Genomic DNA, 22,015 nt, shown 5'->3' with positions numbered 1-22,015 from the left:
TATATAGTTTATGTATTATCTCTAATAATTCAACGAGCCAGTATTTCCTTCTAAATGTGCCTCACTTTAGTTTAATACAATGGGTATAGTGGAGAAGAAGGGTAACACTCATAGTGGAGAAGAAGGGATGAACTGGGACAATATATATTGGCCAAGCTTTGTTAATGTTATAAGTGTGAGGAGTGCATGAAGTTAGTCCCACATCAAAGAAAGCAAGGAAGAGTGAGGAGTTTATAAGATGAGAGACCCATTAACTTACTACCTTAAGGTTTTGAGTTGGATGTGGTGTCTTCTCATCTTATGTTATCTCACTTGATTCCTCCCGAGAAATCTTTCCGGTGGTCGGGAGCTCTCCACGGGCAGCCCAACAAGAGGTATCAGACCTGATGGTTAATCGGTCCGGTGGTTTTAGATTGCTAATGTTGCAAGTTTGAGGAGTACATGAAGTTAGTCCCACATGAAAGAATGTAAGGAAGAGTGAGGAGTTTATAAGATGAGAGACCCATTAAATTACTACCTTATGGTTTTGAGTTGGATGTGGTGTCTTCTCATCTTATGTTATCTCACTTGATTCCTCTCCGAAATCTCTCCGGTGGTCGAGAGCTCTCTACGGGCGGCCCAACAAGTGGTATCAGAGCCGATGGTTAATTGGTCAGGTGGTTTTAAGGGGTATTCAAGATGAAGTATCGAAAGTCTTCTTAGAAAATATGGTTCGGGCGGCGGTTTAATGGACGAATACTCATGGTGGAGGAGCTAGAAAGAGAGAGAGTTGGTGCTTGATGTGGAGGCTCACACTTGAGGGGAAGATTGTTAATGTTGCAAGTGTGAGGGGTGCATGAAGTTAATCCCACATCAAAGAAAGCAAGGAAGAGTGAGGAGTTTATAAGATAAGAGACCCAATAACTTACTACATTAAGGTTTTGAGTTAGATGTGGTCTCTTCTCATCTTATGTTTTCTCACTTGATTCCTTCCTCGAAATCTTTTCGGTGGTCGGGAGCTCTCCACGGGCGGCCCAACAAGTGGTATCAGAGCTGATGGTTAATCTGTTTAGTGGAAGAGGGGGAGTTGGTGCTTGATGCGGACACTCACACTTGAGGGAAAGATTGTTAATGTTGCAAGTGTGAGGAGTATGATAAGTATGATAGGTATATATAGTATGAATTATCTGCACCTACGGAGTCTTGCAATTGAGTGGCATGGTATGCATTTTTCACATCCGGCTGCTTCCAAGCAAATTCATAGTCGCTAGCATCGCTAAAATTGAATTTGTAGAGCAAGTGGCGAGGCAGGGAAGTGTAGTCGCCCTCTTCAATATTGTGATCCCCCAGCCTGATTGTGTAATTTTTGTAACAAATAGCTTCCACTTTGTACCCAACTTCCTTTGGTAACCACAACATGGCAACATCCTTCACACATTCTAGCTCGTAGAACAAGCTTTTCTTGCTCCCTAATACCATAAACATCATCAACACTACCAACTAACTGCATGCTTTCGAAATCATCTACGCTTCTTGGCATATATATGGTTTATGTATTATCTCTAATAATTCAACTAGCCAGTCTTTCCTTCTAAACGTGCCTCACTTTAGTTTAATACAATGGCTATAGTGGAGAAGAAGGGTAGCACTCATAGTGGAGAAAAAGGGATGAACTGGGACAATATGTATAGGCCAAGCTTTGTTAATGTTGCAAGTGTGAGGAGTGCATGAAGTTTGTCTGACATCAAAGAAAGCAAAGAAGAGTGAGGAGTTTATAAGATGAGAGACCCATTAACTTACTACCATAAGGTTTTGAGTTGGATGTGGTTTCTTCTCATCTTATGTTATCTCACTTGATTCCTCCCCGAAATCTTTCCAGTGGTCGGGAGCTCTCCACGTCCGGCCCAACAAGTGGTATCAGATCTGATGGTTAATCGGTCTGGTGGTTTTAAATTGTTAATATTGTAACTGTGAAGAGTGCATAAAGTTAGTCCCACATCAAAGAAAGCAAGAAAGAGTGAGGAGTTTATAAGATGAGAGACCCATTAACTTACTACCTTAAGGTTTTGAGTTAGATGTGGTATCTTCTCATCTTATGTTATCTCACTTGATTCGTCCCCAAAATCTCTCCGGTAGTCGGGAGCTCACTACGGGCAGCCCAAGAAGTGGTATCAGAGCCGATGGTTAATTGGTCTGGTGGTTTTAAGGGGTATTCAAGTTGAAGTATCGAAAGTCTTCTTAGAACAGGTAGTTCGGGCGGCGGTTTGATGGACGACTACTCATGGTGGAGGAGCTAGAAAGAGAGGGAGTTGGTGCTTGATGTGGAGGCTCACACTTGAGGGGAAGATTGTTAATGTTACAAATGTGAAGGGTGCATGAAGTTAGTCCCACATCAAAGTAAGCAAGAAAGAGTGAGCAGTTTATAATATAAAAGACCCAATAACTTACTACCTTAAGGTTTTGAGTTGGATGTGGTCTATTCTCATCTTATGTTATCTCACTTGATTCCTCCTCGAAATCTTTTCGGTGGTCGAGAGCTCTCCACAGGCAGCCCAACAAGTGGTATCAGAGCCGATGGTTAATCGGTCTAGTGAAAGAGGGGAAGTTGGTACTTGATGTGGACACTCACACTTGAGGGGAAGATTGTTAATGTTGCAAGTGTGAGGAGTATGATAGGTATGATAGGTATATATAGTATGAATTATCCACACCTACGGAGTCTTGCAATTGAGTGGCATGGTATGCATTATTCACATCCGGCTGCTTCCAAGCAAATTCGTAGTCGATAGCATCGCTGAAATTGAATTATTAGAGCAAGTGGCGAGGCAGGGAAGAGCAGTCGCCCTCTTCAATATTGTGATCCACCAGCCTAATTTTGTAATTTTTGTAACTAATGGCTTCCACTTTGTACTCAGCTTCCTTTGGTAACCACAACATGGCAACATCCTTCACACATTCTAGCTCGTAGCACAAGCTTTTCTTGCTCCCTAATACCATAAACATCATCAACACTTCCAACCAACTGCATGCTTCCGAAATGGTCTACGCTTCTTAGCATATATATGGTTTATGTATTATTTCTAATAATTCAACTAGCCAGTGTTTCCTTCTAAACGTGCCTCACTTTAGTTTAATGGAATGGCTATAATAGAGAAGAAGGATATATCACTCATAGTGGAGAAGAAGGGATGAACTGGGACAATATATATAGGCCGAGCTTTGTTAATGTTGCAAGTGTAAGGAGTGCATGAAGTTAGTCCCACATCAAAGAAAGTAAGGAAGAGTGAGGAGTTTATAAGATGAGAGACCCATTAACTTACTACCTTAAGGTTTTGAGTTGGATGTGGTATCCTCTCATCTTATGTTATCTCACTTGATTCCTCCCTGAAATCTTTCCGGTGGTCGGGAGCTCTCCACGGGCGGCCCAACAAGTGTTATCAAAGCTGATGGTTGATCGGTCTGGTGGTTTTAGATTGTTAATGTTGCATGTGTGAAGAGTGCATAAAGTTAGTCCCACATCAAAGAAAGCAAGGAAGAGTGAGAAATTTATAAGATGAGAGACCCATTAACTTACTACCTTAAAGTTTTGTGTTGTATGTGGTGTCTTCGCATCTTATGTTATCTCACTTGATTCTCCCCAAAATCTCTCCGGTGGTCGAGAGCTCTCCACGGGCGGCATAACAAGTGGTATCAGAGCCGATGGTTAATCAGCCTGGTGGTTTTAAGGGTTAATCGGCTGCTTCCAAGCAAATTCGTAGTTGCTAGCATCGCTAAAATTGAATTTGTAGAGCAAGTGGCGAGACAGGAACGAGCAGTCACCCTCTTCAATATTGGGATCCACCAGCCTGATTGTGTAATTTTTGTGATTAATGACTTCCACTTTGTACTCAGCTTCCTTTGTTAACCACAATTTGGCAACATCCTCCACACATTCTAGCTCGTACATGCTGATTTCGCATTATTTGGGTCACCTTTTAATCGAAATGTATGGCTTATGTTGCTGAGTTTGCCATACCGTAAAATGCAAGTTTCTTGGGAGAAGCCCAAGCTTTTCTTGCTCCCTAATACCATAAACATCATCAATACCAAACAACTGCATAATTTCAAAATCATCTCCACTTCTTGGCTTATATATGGGTTGTGTATTATCTCTGATAATTCAACTTGTCAGTGTTTCCTTCTAAACGTGTCTCACTTTAGTTTAATGCAATGGCTATAGTGGAGAAGAAGGGAATAGCACTCATAGTGGAGAAGAAAGGATGAACTGAGACAATATATATAGGCCAAGGTTTGTTAATGTTGCAAGTGTGAGGAGTGCATAAAGTTAGTCCCACCTCAAAGAAAGCAAGGAAGAGTAAGGAGTTTATAAGATGAGAGACCCATTAACTTACTACCTTAAGGTTTTGATTTGGATGTGGTGTCTTCTCATCTTATGTTATTTCACTTGATTCCTCCGCGAAATTTTTCCGGTGGTCGGGAGCTCTACACGGGCGGCCCAACAAGTGGTATCAGAGCCGATAGTTAATCGGTCTGGTGGTTTTAAGGGGTATTTAAGGTGAAGCATCGAAAGTCTTCCCGATAAAGGTGTTTCAGACGACGATGTGATGGACAAATACTCATGGTAGAGGAGCTAGAAAGAGGGAGAGTTGGTGCTTGATGTGGAGGCTCACACTTGAGAGGAGATTGTTAATGTTGCAAGTGTGAGGAGTGCATGAAGTTAATCCCACATCAAAGAAAGCAATTAAGACTAAGGAGTTTATAAGATGAGAGACCCATTAACTTACTACCTTAAGGTTTTGAGTTGGATGTGGTGTCTTTTTATATTATGTTATCTCACTTGATTCCTCCCCGAAATCTCTCCAGTGGTCGAGAGCTCTCCACGGGTAGCCCAACAAGTCTGGTATCAGAGTCGATGGTTAATCGGTCTGGTGGTTTTAAGGGGTATTCAAGGTGAAGCATCGAAAGTCTTCTCGGCAAAGGTGGTTCGAGCGGCGGTGTGATGGACGAATACTCATGGTGGAGGAGGTGGAAAGATGGGGAGTTGGCTCTTGATGTGGAGGCTCACAAAATATACATGAGCTGCAACACTAGCGTCACAGAATATCAACGTGAATATGAGTCTTTTTCTTCTCGTCATCGGTGCTTGGATTCACGTACCTATGCTGTTGTTGGAGACTTGATGACAAAATGTTGGAAGTCTGGCTGCCATGTCAAGCTAATTGCTGCCACATCTGCATGCTTATCTCCCCATGTTTCATACGCCGATATTCACAGGTCCTTGGCTTACGGATTTGAGTTGTCGTGGTTGCACCTTCACTACTACTAGCATTGCAGATCCAGAACTTGCTACTTCAACCGCACCACTCAGAATCCCTCCTGCTTTTCTCATTGTGACGCTTTCTTCGGAATTTCAATCCATTGCGGTAAATAACTACTCACTCTCTTCTTTCTATCTCTCTTTTTAGTATTCTCTTCATTGCGATAAACAACTACTCATTCTACATATATAATAACTATTTTTTTATTGTAGGAATACTAAAATTCTTTTAGAGGTTCACTGAAGGTAGAATTTATTATATTTCTTCTCATCTACATCCACGAAATTTAAATGTTATTATATTTAGTACAGAAAGTAAAATTTTGAGAAGAAATATCTGTATTAATATTTAACCTTATGTCTTAGATATAAAAATAGATTATATTTTATGTACAATTTTTAAAAGTTATAAATATTTTTAGAAGTATCTAAAGAGATCATTTTTAAATTAAAATTCATATTTATATCTATTAAAATTATTTTAAATTTTAAAAATAATTTTATTAGATATAATTATTATAATTTGTTTTTATTAAAAATATTTTACTTTAATTTAATAAATATACTTAATATAGTTTTTCATAAAAAACATAATAGAATACATAAACAAAAAACTAAAATTAAAAATGTGAGTGAAATAATATCTAATTAAAAAGCTAAAATTAATTGTAAATAATGCAGTTATAATAGAATACATAAACAAAAATATTTTAGTACTTTGATTACTAATTTGACTTTTTTTTCTTCTTCAGATTATGTGTTTCCTTTTATTCGTGAAGGTAAGATGTTAAATCTTTTATTTATAGTAAATTTTATTTAATCTTTTTTAAATCAAGCACCAACTCTCCCTCTTTCTAGCTCCTCCACCATGAGTATTCGTCCATCACACCACCGCCCGAACCACCTTTGCCGAGAAGACTTTCGCTGCTTCACCTTGAATACCCCTTAAAACTACCAGACCGATTAACTATCGGCTCTGATACCACTTGTTGGACCGTTCGTAGAGAGCTCCCGACCACCGGAGAGATTTCAGAGAAGAATCAAGTGAGATAACATAAGATGAGAAGATACCACATCCAACTCAAAATCTTAAGGTAGTAAGTTAATGAGTTTCTCATCTTATAAACTCCTCACTCTTCCTTGCTTTCTTTGATGTGGGACTAACTTCATGCACTCCTCACACTTGCAACATTAACAAAACTTGGCCTATATATATTGTCCCAGTTCATCCCTTCTTCTCCATTATGAGTGCTAATGTGCTATACCCTTCTTCTCCACTACAGCCATTGCATTAAACTAAAGTGAGGCACGTTTAGAAGGAAACACGGACTAGTTGAATTATTAGAGATAATACACAAACCATATATAAACCGAGAAGCGAAGATGATTTCGAAAGCATGCAGTTGGTTGGTGTTGATGATGTTTATGGTATTAGGGAGAAAGAAAAGCTTGTGCTTCTCCCAAGAAACTTGCATTTCACGGTGTGACAAACTCAGCAACATAAGCCATCCATTTCGATTGAAAGGCGACCCAAAGAACTGCGGGATCAGCACGTATGAGCTAGAATGTGTGAAGGATGTTGCCATATTGTGGTTACCAAAGGAAGCTGAGTACAAAGTAAAAGCCATTAATTACAAAAATTACACAATCAGACTGGTGGATCCCAATATTGAAGAGAGCCTTGCAACATTAACAATCTCCCCCTCTAGCGTGAGCCTCCACATCAAACGCCAACTCCCCCTCTTTCTAGCTCCTCCACCATGCGTATTTGTCCATCACACTGCCGCCCGAACCACTTTTGGCGGGAAGACTTTCGATGCTTCAGCTTAAATACCCCTTAAAACCACTAGACTGATTAACCATCGGCTCTGATACCACTTGTTGTGCCGCTCGTGGAAAGCTCTCGACCACCAGAGAGATTTTGGGGAGGAATCAAGTGAGATAACATAAAATGAGAAGACACCACATCCAACTCAAAATCTTAAAGTTGTAAGTTAACAAGAAGACTTTCGATGCTTTACCTTGAATACCCCTTAAAACCAATAGACCGATTAACCATCAGCTCTGATACCACTTGTTGGCCCGCCCATGGAGAGCTCCCGACCACCGGGGAGATTTCGGTGAGGAATCAAGTGAGATAATATAAGATGAGAATACACCACATCTAACTCAAAACCTTAAAGTAGTAAGTTAATGGGTCTCTCATCTTATAAACTCCTCACTCTTCCTTGCTTTCTTTGATGTGGGACTAACTTCATGCACTCCTCACACTTGTAACATTAACAAAACTTGACCTATATATATTTTCCTAGTTCAGCCCTTATTCTCCACTATGAGTGCTATTCTCTTCTTCTCCACTACAACTATTACATTAAACTAAAGTGATGCACGTTTAGAAGGAAACACTGACTAGTTGAATTATTATAGATAATACACAAACTATATATAAGCCTGGAAGCGGAGATGATTTTCAAAGCATGCAGTTGGTTGGTGTTGATGATGTTTATGGTATTAAGGAGCAAGAAAAGCTTGTGCTTCTCCCAAGAAACTTGTATTTTACGGTGTGGCAAACTCAGCAACATAAGCCATCCATTTCGATTGAAAGCCGTCCTAAAGAACTGCGGGATCAGCATGTATGAGCTAGAATGTGAGAAGAATGTTGCCATGTTGTGGTTACCAAAGGAAGTTAAGTACAAAGTGGAAGCCATTAATTACAAAAATTACACAATCAGGCTGGTGGATCCCAATATTGAAGAGTGCGACTGCTCTTTCCTGCCTCGCCACTTGCTCTACAAATTCAATTTTAGTGATGCTAGCGACTACGAATTTGCTTGGAAGCAGAAAGATGTGAATAATGCATACCATGCCACTCAATTGCAGGACTCTGTAGGTGTAGATAATTCATACTATATATACCTATCATACCTAGATTTAGCCTCTAATCCCTTGTTTGAGCACATAATATACATGAGCTGCAACACTAATGTCACGGAATATCAACGTGAATATGAGCCTTTTTTTCTCATCATCGGTGCTTGGATTCACGTACCTATGCTGTTGTTAGGGACTTAATGACAAAACAGTGGAAGTCTGGTTGCCATGTCAAGCTAATTGCTGCCACATCTGCACACTTACCTTCCCATGTTTCATACGCCAATATTCACAGGTCCTTGGCTTACGGATTTGAGTTGTCATGGTTGCACATTCACTACCACCAGCATTGTAGATTTAGAACTTTCTACTTCAACCACACCACTCAGAATCCCTCCTTCTTTTCTCATTGTGACGCTCTCTTCGGAATTTCAATTTATTGCAGTAAACAACTACTCACTCTCTTCTTTTAGTCTCTCTTTTTATTATTCTGTTCATTGTGATAAACAACTACTCATTCTACATATATAATAACTATTTTTTTCTATTGTAGGAATTCGAAAATCCTTTCAGAGGTTCACTGAAGGTAGAAATCATTATATTTCTTCTCATCTACATCTGTGGAATTTAAATGTTATTATATTTAGTACAGAAAATAAAATTTTGAGAAGAAATATCTGTATTAATACTTAACCTTATGTTTTGTATATAAAAATAGATTATATTTTATATACAATTTTTAAAATTTATAAATATTTTTAGAAGTATCTAAAGAGATCATTTTTAAATTAAAATTCATATTTATATCTATTAAAATTATTTTAAATTTTAAAAATAATTTTATTAGATATAATTATTATAATTTGTCTTTATTAAAAATATTTTATTTTAATTTAATAAATATACTTAATATAGTTTTTCATAAAAAAAATAATAGAATACATAAACAAAAAGCTAAAATTAAAAATGTGAGTGAAATAATATCTAATTAAAATGATAAAATTAATTGTAAATAGTGCAATCATAATAGAATACATAAACAAAAATATTTTAGTACTTTGATTACTAATTTGACTTTTTTTATCTTTATCAAATTATGTGTTTTTTTTATTCGTGGAGGTAAGATGTTAAATTTTTTATTTATGGTAAATTTTATTTAATTTTTTTAAAATAATAAGTAATTTATTTTTCATAATGTGTCAATTTTTAATTAGATAATATTTTAATCTAATAATTAACTATATTTATAATTTAAATTATTTCATGTTCATCATTCTAATGATTATGGTCAGTACTACAATTCAATTATATATAATGACTCATGAATATCTATCATTCAACTATTATAGAGTATTATTATAAAAATTAAAATTAGTAGGGCTGAAGTGCATGTTTTTCTCTAAAACCAATATAAAATTTCTTGATCCTAATGCAAAAAATTAAAACACTTTGAGATTAAAATAATGATACACAACTTTAAAGAAGTAAAATGGGAACAATAGTGTCATATTATCCACTAGTATAGGAAGCTAGATTGCTTAGTACTTTCTGCATATCTGTATATGCATCCGTGGTGGAGTCCAAAGACACGTAATAATGATAAGCATTCCTCGATTGCACTGTACATGAATGAATAAGTTTTGATTATTAATATTTTAAAAAATTATATAATTATCAATTTTAAATAATAATTTAATTATAAAATAGTTTATTATAGTTAAAATACTAACCCTAATTAAATTAAAGTAATTCAAGTTATAAATATAGTTAGTTATTAAATTAAAATATTATCATCATAAAGAATAAATTACATATTATTTTAAAGAAAATTGGATAGAATTTATCTTTATTTATTATTTCAGTTATTTTTTTTTCATTTTCATCAGTAATTAGTGACAATAATAATTGTTAATCTATCTGTTCAGGAATGTATAATTTCAGATCAATTCTCTGAAACTCTTTTAACTACTCATTGATGATGGATGATGGTTGGAAAGACCACAGTAAATGCAGCCAGACTCAGAGTTTTGATATGAACAATAATCTTTTGTTCAATTCTTATCATTTGTCAACGACGAAGAAGACACATCATCATATAAGAATATCGAGATATTCTTACAAAATAATAATAATCTGGTGTCAATAAAATATTCGTATAGAGAAATAAAAATGATGACAAAAAATTTTTAAAAAAAATTATATAAAAGTGGTTTTGGTTCTGTATACAAAGAGAAGCTACGTAGTGGACCTTTTGTAGCAGTAAAGATATTAGATACATCTAAATCTAGTGAACAAGATTTCTTTAGTGAAATAATGACCATAGAAAGAATTCACCATATAAATGTGGTGAGATTGGTTGGATTTTGTGTCGAAGAATCAAAACGTGCTCTAATGTGTGATTTCATGCCTAATGATTCCTTGATAAATATATTCTCTCTAAAAAAAATATTTTTTTAAGTTATGAGAAAATATATGAGATAACATTGGAAATTGCTAGAGGCATTTCTTACCTTCATGAAGAGTGTGACATGCAAATTTTGCACTTTGACATTAAACCACATAATATTCTTCTAGATAAAAATTTTATTCCTAAAGTTTATGATTTTCGATTAGCAAAATTATATCCTAGAGATAATAACATTGTTAGTTTGACCGATAGAAGAGGGACAATTGGATACACTGCATCCGAATTGTTTTATAACAATATCGGAGGAGTCTCGTACAAAGCTGATGTATATAGTTTTCGAATGTTGTTTATGGAAATGACAAACAGAAGGAAGAATTTGAATCCGCATGCAGAAAATTCAAGCAGCACATTATTTTCTGCTTGGATTTATAATCAATTCAGCAACAGCAGAGATATAGAAGTGCACAATATCACAGAAAATGAGAAGAACATATTTAAAAAAAATGATCATTGTTACACTATGATGTATCCAATTAAAATTCTCTGATCGTCCTTCAATGAAACAAGTTGTGGAGATACTTGAAGGAGAAGTTGAAGACCTAACAATGCCTCCAAAGCCTTCTTTATATTCAAGCAGTAAAGAAAAACTTAATTTAAAGCTAGACCAAACATCAACATCATATTATGATTCAGAATGTACTGTATCAGAGATTAAAAAAAGTTTTTAGTATTCTAATTATAAAAGCTTTTAGTATACATTAATCTACTTTAATTGTTTATTAAATTATTATTTATTATTTTTCTTTTTTACTAAGTATTTGCACTTTATTAAGACAAAAAAATGATAAATATTTTAAAGATATTTTGCTTTGCTTACAGCATATTTATTAAGATGTTTGATATAATAAAAAAATAAAGATTTTATCTTTTTATTAAAAATAAATAGAGTTTTTTAAACATTTATAATGTATTTTACTTAAAATTTTTAGTTCAAGGAACTTTATGAGATTAAAATTTTAAAATAATCTTTAAGATTAGACCTAATGTTCTATATACTAAAATAATTTTTAAAATTTTAATTGTACTATTAAAATCTGAGATTGAGCTCCAAACATGTTAATATAACCCTTTTGTTCCTTTTCGACATTAAAATATCAATAGTGATGATGTGACACCATCATTATTATGCTGGACACATAACAGATAATTAACTGACATGACAAACAAATATTGATAAGCCAATGTGATTCTTAGTTTCTTTTTAATTAATAGCGTGCCTATTGATTCTCTTCTATTTACTAATAAATAGATATGAAAATAATAAAGATTGAATTAGTTAAGATGATAAATGATTTAAATATTTTAACAAAACTTTTGGGTTCAAATCTTGGAAATGATATTTTTTGTAAATTATATATTACGAGAGGTATTTTTGAAAAAAAAAATTAGACATTGGTCATTTTTGTATTTTCATTGTATATATACACAATCAGAAATACGGACGTTACTAATGGAAAGATACTCATGAACTAAAAATAGTGACAAATTTATATGATCGTGGTAATCACTTGCAACGTCTTGTATTTCTGTGGTCAAATTTTGTGAAGTTTTTCGACGATTTTGTTTCTTCGCGGCTAACTTAAGCTAAGTTCTCTCAATGACCACAGACTCAATGATCATCGTGGCAAAATCGAACGATTTTCACTTTCAAATTCCGCGTTTAATTTGATTTTTTTCTCCATCCCTCTCAAAATATTTTTATACAGTTTATACTTTTTCCAAATTTAAACCCTAACCTAAGATAAATTCGATTTATCAGGGTGCAGGCTTTTCCAATTCTTCGATTGTTGGTTTTTTTCTCCCTTCTCTTGAGCGCTGTCACTGAAAAATTAATAAAGTATGCTAATGGTTTGATTTTAGATGTTGTTGATGATGTGCAATTTTCTCACTTTGTATGATTCTTAAATTCGGCCATATCTATGAATCATGTGTTTTTTTTTACTTAGTACTAGCTATGCCTTAATTCAGAGACTTTGGTGATAAAATAAAATGATTCAATTGAAAATAAATGTTAAAATTATAAAAAGAATACCAAAATAAAATACAAAAAGAGTACATATTTATCTTTGATAAATTTTCTCTAACTAATTTTAGAAAGTAAAAAATACTAACTATGATTTATTGAAATAATAACTAATTTAATTACTCGTAATTTATTTTATTAATTTAATTTAAAAAATAAATTAAAATTAATTTTATGGGAGTTCATTTCTTAACTATGTACAAAATTTTTATTTTTTTTTTCTATTTAAAGGTATCAAATTCTTAAGTTTTAAGATTATCTATTTTAATTTTTACTGATGTCATTTTTTTTAAATTCAACGAGTAAAAATTCTAAATTCTAATTAGTATGTGAAATTTTTGAAATATAGTTTAAAATTATAAATTTTATAATTTGATATTTTTTATTAAAATTAAATTTTACTCTAAATTAAAAAGTTATAGTTACTTCACTAAACAAAATTCAAATTAACATCTATAATAAGATGAATGAAATTTTGAGCGATAATGTTAAGCGCAATTTTTATTTAGTAGCCTCACTCACCTAGTTTTAACAATAACTCCCTCCCACTATTTCCCAAATCCCTATTTGTTAGCAATTGATTCAATTTGATAACATGCGGCCAACTCCCTTTCGCTAATAACATTTTCTTCAGGTTCTCCTAATTTCTTAGCTCTTGCACTCAGGTCAAGCCAGCTAACCTTAAGAGCAAATCCGTTTTGCTCAAGACGTTACTGTTTAGATTCTGGGTACGATCACACCAGACGTTTTGTGAAAAAGCAGGGACCATGATTTGCCGATCGAGTACCGCCAGTTTGAGTCGCCGAAGAAGCAAGCAAAATCGGTGGAATTGGATTCTATCGGTAAACTCGAATCGCGAAGAAGATTTTTATGGCATCATTTTATTTTTTATATTTCTTTTAGTCAACAATGAAAGTTAATTTTAGACCTTTTTGTTATTCCAATATGCATTCTTTCTTTTGTTACTGGTTGTAGATAAATTCTAAATTACCAATTGGTATTTTGAAAGATGTTATGTAACTGACAACTGAAGGCCGCAAAGCAACTGCAAATTACATCCGAGAAGTAAGTATTGTACCTTAATTTTTTTATCATCTTCGAATGAGTCAAATCATGGTCTATTAATTTTTTAGCTTAATTCTTGATCTCTATCTTGTTTAGCAGATTTGATTGGAGTACACAAAGTAATTGGAGTACCGACGGAGTGTATAACTCAGTGGTGTATAATTTAGTGGCTGAAGTTATGTGTATTTTTTGCTATTTACTTGGAAATATTTTTGCATGTGAATTGTCTGTGTAACAAAAAATTACTTTCAAGATTTCAATTTTCTGTATCATTTTAGCAAAGTTTGATATTTATTTTATAATAGTTTTATTTGGATATTTTTTTAACATTAAATCCATTAATCTAGGATATTTGCTTTTTAATACTAAGTATTTGTTAATTTTATATTTTTATACTATGATAATACGTATAAGAATGTGATTAATTTTTTTAATATTATATGATGTAATTTTATATTAAAGACCATTTTTATTATGATATTTTTTTTTAATTAAACTTTTATTGTTAGCCACGGAAAAAAAGTGTGGCAAAAAAGTCCAGTCTAGTCAATTTTGTCACGGGTAAAGTGTGGCATGTAACACCCCAATTATCCTAAGCCTTACCTCTAGCCGTAAGGCAAAGGTTAATCAGAGGTTACGACAATCCTAAGGCTTATACATATTTATATATAGAAAGAAATAATATAATCTAGAAGCCTGATCAAGGAGTAAGCTCAAAACAGAATCTCAGAAGCGCGAAACGTTCACACGAAGCTAATGCACAAGATACAAGATAGAGGTACAAGAGAATAGAACAAATGTATAGATATAGTAATATAAACATAGGGAACTAGCCGCAGCTTGTGGAGTTTAAACCGACTAGTTACAAATATAAAAGATACAGAGTTTTAGAATTAAAACAGCTTATACAACCTATCTCTCAACATAGCCTCTAAGGCCATAAAGATAAAATACAAAAAGATGTGAGAGTAACTATAATAAAGTAAAATAAATTAAACAAAGGAGAAACCATACTCCACTCTGTCACCATATCCGCAATCTCACCGAAGTAGATTACGACCTGCATCTGAAAAATAACAACAAAGTATGGAATGAGAACCGGAGGTTCTCAGTATGGTAACAGTGCCCAATGATGTAAGATGTAATGCTCCAGGACGCCGAAGACAATCCTAGAACTTCACATCACATACTGATATTCAAGCTTAGAACAAAATAAATAAGAGAACTTAAACCATAAACCAGTGTTATCTACACTTAGGGGATTCTAACTAACACTAATCACACCGCTGTGTCCCACAGCCTTCGCCAACCTTACCTCCGTGCGATCCCATCGCCACCGCCTACCTAACCTCCTCAGCACCAGACAATCACAATTAATGCAACCAAGTAAAACACAAATAGAAGCATATAAAGTAAGTAGTTCAAGTAAGCAATTAGGCATGTTATACAATTAGACAAACTCCCGTAATCAAAGCAAACAAGCACATAAAAGATGCATATGATGAATGCCTATCATATTGGCTCGTGATATCACTTGTCGGTCCATAAATGCCAACCCGACACATCCTTTCGGATGTCGTTTTTCTGTCGCACCCACAAATATAGTGTCGGACATACTCTATTAACCCACGGATATTGTGCCGGACACACTCTATTCACCCACGGATATAGTGCCGGGCACACTTGCATGCATAACCCAAGGATATAATGCCTAGCACACTCTTGCAGCAGAAAAGATTATCAATCATAATTCAATCCTAGGGACATAATACCCTGCACACTATCATACTTAACCCAAGGATATAGTGCTTGGCACACTCTCATTATTCAACAAGATCATCATTCCTCTTTGAGTCTTCAACTCATCATAACCATCATCAATTCATCACTTCCATTCCAAGCTCATTAGTTCATCAATTTCCCAAGTCATTGTCAACAATCACCATATGCACCACTCGTCCTTCTCTCTTAACTAACTCATCCGCAATACACCAAAAACCTAAACCTCCATTTGCTAACTTTTCAAAAGAAAACCCAACTTAAACCGCTAGGACCTTTCCCATATTTCAATGCTCCAAAATAAGCCCAAGAGTCTTAAAATAGTGTTATAGAAGTGTACAACCTTGTCGGGAAGGTGAGATAGTTGAAAACAAAATAAAATTTGAGAAACAAGGCGTGTGCTTCTGCACAAGGGTATGCGTACGCACAGGTACTAAAATTTATAAAGTCTGTTCACTCGCACAAGCTGTGCGAGCGCCCCTAACAGACGTCCCTTCTCGACTTGTGCATGCACACAGAGCTGTGCGTCTGCACAGGTCATAATTCTTCATTGATGTGCGTGCGCACAACCTATGCTAGTACTGCTACCAGAGCCCTTTCCCCTGCTTGGGCGTACGCACAGATATGTGCGTCCGCACAAAATAACATTTTTGCAGGGTTGTGCGTGCGCACAAGGCTGTGCGTGCGCACACCTCAGAAATCCTGAAATTCTGCAACATTGCAGAATTTCATATTTTCAACACCAACTTTAAATGATCATAACTTCCTCTACAAAATTCTAAATTTTGCAAACTTTATATCAAATCGAAGGGTTTTCAATAATCTTCAAATATAAACCAAATTCAACAAATTTTGAAAATCGAGGCTAAAGTTATGATCAGACTAAGTTCACCAAAAATATATTTTTACCCAAAATCTCACAAACTCAATTTTAACCAAATCTCAATCCAATACCAATCCAATCACATATCCACCAAACCAAAACAGTCCCAAAATTCATACAAACACTACCTCAACCATTCTCTCACTCACACAACCTTCTAAACCATTCAACAATTCTAAATCCAACCTAATTCACCTTTTCCAAATTTTCATTAACCTTATTAATTTCAACATGACTTCTCACCACTTCCATCATTGTTCAACTATACCACATCCAACATTTAATACCTCAAATTATCAACCCCTTCAACACTTATCAATCCAAACATCAAATATAAAACACTATAATCAATCTTACACCAAAACCTTCACCAATCATCATTCTTTCACTATCAATCTTCATCAACAACCTCATTCATGCTTTGTACCAATAATCAACAATATGCATTCATTCAAAATTCAATATACCTCATACCTCAATATCATTATTTGACAATATTTACAACATCAATTCATCAAGCATCATCAACCAACCAACATCAACAACCACTATAAATCCTCTTCAATTCCAACAATTTATCACCAAACAATAACTAACATTAACCAACATCATAATACATCATTAGCACCAATAAACCTCAACAATTACCATCATCACACATATACCACAATAACCACATATCCAATTCAATACTATCCTATGGGCCACTAGCCTAAGTGTCCATGAACATTACATATTACATAAAGGAAATCGAAACCATACCTTGGCCGATTTTCAAACACACCAATCACCAAAATGAAACCACCAAGCTTGATCCAAATCCTCAACCAACACCAACAAACACCAAGGCTCACACTAACAATACATATATCATCAAAATCAAAATCTAAAATACACAAAACAACTAAACACAAGGGTTTAGTAAACCTTACCTTACCTAACGTGAGTAGGGATAAAATCTATCAATTACCCGCTACTAGAGATCACCTAAACAAGCAAAACCACAAAATCTACTCAAAAACTAACCCCAAAAATGAACAGAACTTAGGGCACGAAATTGGAGTATGAGATGTGAGACCTTACCAGATTTCTTTAGATAAAAAGGAAGAGCTCATCGAGAGCTTCGTGTGGCCACAAATGGCTCGTCAATCGGAGGTCCGTAGCTCAAGTTACAAGCAAAAGAAGGTGAGAGCGAATAGTATTTTCTCTTCTCCCTCTTCTCTCATGGCAGCTGCGCCCCTCTCTCTCTTAGGGCTGGAAGAATGAGTTCAAAGCTCGTTAAATGAGCTTATATATGTTGGACCTTGGATCCGGTTTGGACCCGGTCCAATTCGTTAGCGTTTTTTGTCCGTTTGGCCCACTTTGGACCAAAACCTTTAAGATTAGTGTCCGGTCTTCGATTCTAAATTATTTTTCTCCTTTCAAAAACCATAAATCAATTTTCAAAATATTATTTTCCAAAATACGCGACACTGGACACTCTAGAGCCGGTATTACCAGCTTAAGTGTCAGTACGCATTTTTACAAAAAATTTTCGAAAGAAATACATTTTCCAACTCAGAAAAATTCACTGAAATCAAATTTCGCGTTTTTATTTTCAAATTAAAATTTCTAAATTTTGAATCTTTTCCGAGCACTAAAATTATTTTATTAAAACGGTTTTACGCGAAAACGTGGATTCTTACATGGCATGCATCTTTTATTTTGCCACGGAAAAGAGTGTGTCTAAACGTGCTAAAGTTGTGGCTAACAAAATGTCTCCACGGGTGTTAAAATTGTGGCTATTGGAGTAAAAAGTGTAGCTAATTAAAAACGCGTCGCCCTCTTTAGCCACGGAGGTTCATTTGTTGCGAAAGCATAATTGCCACAATTTTTTTGGAGTTTAGCCACTAATTTTTCCGTGGCTAAACCCCTTATTTTTGGTAGTTAGTATAAATATATAGTGTAGATATATACTATTAAGTCAGTGATTATTATTCTTAAATTAAAAGTAAAACAGATTGGACTTGAGAGGTGAATGAAGAGTGATGCTAGGTAGTCAAAAAATAATTATAATATAAAAATCTCACATAAAAATTCTCATTCTCTCGATAAGTAAGTGATATACACCTCCTTATCACCTGCTATTTTGCTGCTTATTTGGATTCATTAATGTTCTTTCCAAAATTAATTTCAGTTTCTTCCAAATCAAATCCTTAACATCTCTCAATCACATTATTATCCATTAAAATACAATAATTCTCTGTAAAAATTATGAAAATTAAATTAAAAATTTTTAACAACTTCTACTATACAACTTATATTTTACATATAGACTATTAAAAATAAAATATAAAATATAAACAAAAATTTAAAAATAAATTTTTAAAAATAATTATTAACTCGTCATATTAAAATCAATAAATAAGCATACATATGAATATTAAATAAAAATATTAAAATAATTAAAATCATGACCAAGTACACATATAAGATAATTTGAAAAATATAATAAGATGTATAGTTTAAAATTTGATAATATTAATTATAAAAATTTATTAATTATAGACATCATATGTATGAAATTATGAATATTATGAGTACAAATTATGGATGTTATTAACATGAAATAATGGATGCTATGTGTATGAATTTATGGATGTTATGAGTAAATTTATCAATTGAATAAATTAATTTAAGAATTTGATATTTTTTTAAATTCAATTATGATAAAATTTAAAAACATCTGTGTTAAATTTATAGTTACTTATGCAATAATTAAAAAATGATATGTGTATGGATGTAATATCTAATAAACATAAATTTAATTTTTAGATGTTAGTTGTATTTAATTATGGATGTTATGTATATGAACGTATGAATGTTATATGTATGAACTTAGTTAGTACAATATAATTATAAATGCACATAAAAGCACGAAAAAAAATTAAATCAGTTTATTACCATACCTCATCAAAGCTAGTGTGTTTTTCATATTCTCGAAAATTGGTTGACTAACAACAATCTCGTCGGGTGAATCCGTCTGTTGTTTAAATTCTTCATCAGCACCTTCTACCATAGGTACCGTATTAAGGTCGAATTCAAATGTCATACTATTTGCAATGATAAACGCGACTTCTTGTAAAATTCTTTGGCTTATACACTATTGTGCTTGCAATGGTATTAGTGCAAGTGTGGTTTTTCCTTTTTTCTGGGGTTTTGAAGTGGAAACGGGAGTTCGGGTGATTTGGATTATAACAAACCAACCTCTCAAATTTGTTCATCAGTGTACTCCTCTAGTGGATCCAGATTGTTTCTGTCCCTTCAAACATGGTTGGATCTAGTGGATGAATGCTTAATCTAGACCTCAAATCATGAAGTCCTATTGAAGAGATGTTGATGCCATCAATCACAACTTCTCTAACAGCCGATTCAATGATTTGGAAGAGAGTTTGTATGAGAATTGTTTTGCCACTTTCAGTTCTACCAACAATGCCAGTTTTCAATCCTGCATAAAATGTGCATGTGAGGCCATGCAAAACAAGTGGAAGGTGTGGAGCATAACGAACCTTCATCAAAGAATCATTAGTTCATTACAAGTATTATAGCATAAACTCTCTTTAAGTACTAATCACTTTGAAAAAGTGAACTCTAAGAAGACAAAATCATAACATGAATTTAAAATTGAGTAAGATGTCAAACTAATTTCTATCTTCAATTACCTGCAATTTGCATATATCAACTTCTCCATATGATGGTCAAGAAGGGCTTGGGCTATTTTCTTGTACAACAAAGGGAGGTTCACTAGGAATTGAACATGACACTGAGATGGAGACAATAGGATAGAGACACTAAAAATGATTCTTTTTGTATTGTGTTTAGATACGATGGACAAGACACTAATGTAATGTCTAGTATTATGTTTGGATACACATGGACAAGACTAAAATATTATATAAAATGACTAAAATAGCCCTATAATTCTAAATTTTCTACATCAAATACAAATTAATTTAATAAAAAATGAGAATACGTAGGAGTACAGACGGAACTTGAAAAAAATATTTGAAGAGGCAAAAAATTTTAATAAAAGAATATATTAGTATTTATATTAAAATAAAATTTATAAATATAATTATTTTATTTTTAAATTTATTATTAATATGTAGGAATACATATGGTTAAGATTAACAAAAAAAAATAAATCTGAGTTTGATTAATAAAAAATTTTGTTTAGGTTAATAAGCCAAATTAATTTTAAATAAAAAATTAGTTTTGAAAAAAATCCTTTTTTACATGAAAAAATATTAGTTTTTGCACATAAAAATTTATTTTTATTTAGAAAACTATTTTTTTTATCTAAAAACTGATTTTTCTTTAAATTATATAAAATCAATTATAATTTATAAATTATTTTTTAACATTTTAAAAGATCAATTTTACTTTTGATAATATTTATCTTTCAAAAGTTTTAAGATTAATTATTTTTGTTATTATTTTTATTACAAATCAAATAATATAATATAATGTTAAAATAGTATTGAAGTAAAAACGATAAAAGGAAAAGAATTATCTACCCCAATAAAAAATTCTACAGAGAGGAGAGAGTACCTGAAAAAGAAAGAGATAGAGAAAGAGCAGGAAGAAGAAAGTACCTCTTTGAGAATAACGCAATAGGAAAAATAAAAAGGGATAATAGTGAAATAATAAAAAATATCCATAAACAAAAAAAAAACAAAATTTATAAAAAGTCCGTGTCCACTTTTCCAAATTCAGTATCCATCATTGTCCTTTCGTAAAAGAGTGGACACAAAAGTATAAAAAAATCGTCTCAGAGACAATATGTCAAGTGTCCATGTCTCTGCTTCCAAACACTTTTTAAAAAAGCGTTGTCCATGTCTCTGTGTCCTGTCTCCGAAAACAAAGGCTACCTTAAAGTATTCTTTCTACTGATATCATCTTGTTCTCCAAGTCACAAAGAAGGCGAATCACCATAGTGTTTATCGAGTTCAAATTGAGTCAATAGGTAACAGATAAACCAGCAAGGCCTTCAATAAGAGAATCAAACATAAGTAGAGCACTTAGTTCCTCATTATAGACGGATTGTAATTTTTTTTAGTTAAACTAATATCATAATCTAATTATTCTCTACCTGGATCCATGACTTCTTGAGGAACAACCATCAAGCATACACTACAAGAAAACCGGCAGATAGCAGCGGTTATTTAGCAGCGGTTTTATAAAATCGCTGCTAAATAGATTCTGCCAGCGTTTCTTGTAGCGGTTGTAAAAGACGCTACCAAATGAGCTTATTTTGCAGCGGTTTTACGGTAACCGCTGCAAGATGTACCCGTTTGGCAGCGGTTCTTGTGGCGGTTTTAGGGGACGCTGCTAAATAATCTCATTTTGCAGCGGTTTTTCTGTAACCCCTGCTAAATGTCCAGTTGTTGAAAACATTGATACTCGTTTTGCAGCGGTTTTTTTCCAACCGCTGCAATATTTTTTAATACTTGAATTTTTTTTTGTATAAACATTATTGCCTTCTTATAACTGTTCTAATCCTCGTTATTTTTTTTTAATGAAAAGATAAGGTTTAAATACTGCAACTTAATTAATGCATTAAATAGATTTTCAATCTTGTTTTACATAAAA

The 22,015-nt window shown here is 33.5% G+C and overlaps 1 pseudogene; it reads left to right on the top strand.

Moving 5' to 3' along the window:
• The first annotated feature begins 7,801 nt into the window (after nucleotides 1–7,801).
• Nucleotides 7,802–21,762, top strand: LOC140178435 (rust resistance kinase Lr10-like; annotated as a pseudogene).
• Nucleotides 21,763–22,015: the final 253 nt, after the last annotated feature.

Source organism: Arachis hypogaea, chromosome 14 (genome assembly GCF_003086295.3).
Source record: "Arachis hypogaea cultivar Tifrunner chromosome 14, arahy.Tifrunner.gnm2.J5K5, whole genome shotgun sequence".
In the NCBI taxonomy this organism is placed as follows: domain Eukaryota; kingdom Viridiplantae; phylum Streptophyta; class Magnoliopsida; order Fabales; family Fabaceae; genus Arachis; species Arachis hypogaea.
This window is presented reverse-complemented; position numbering and strand designations above follow the sequence as displayed.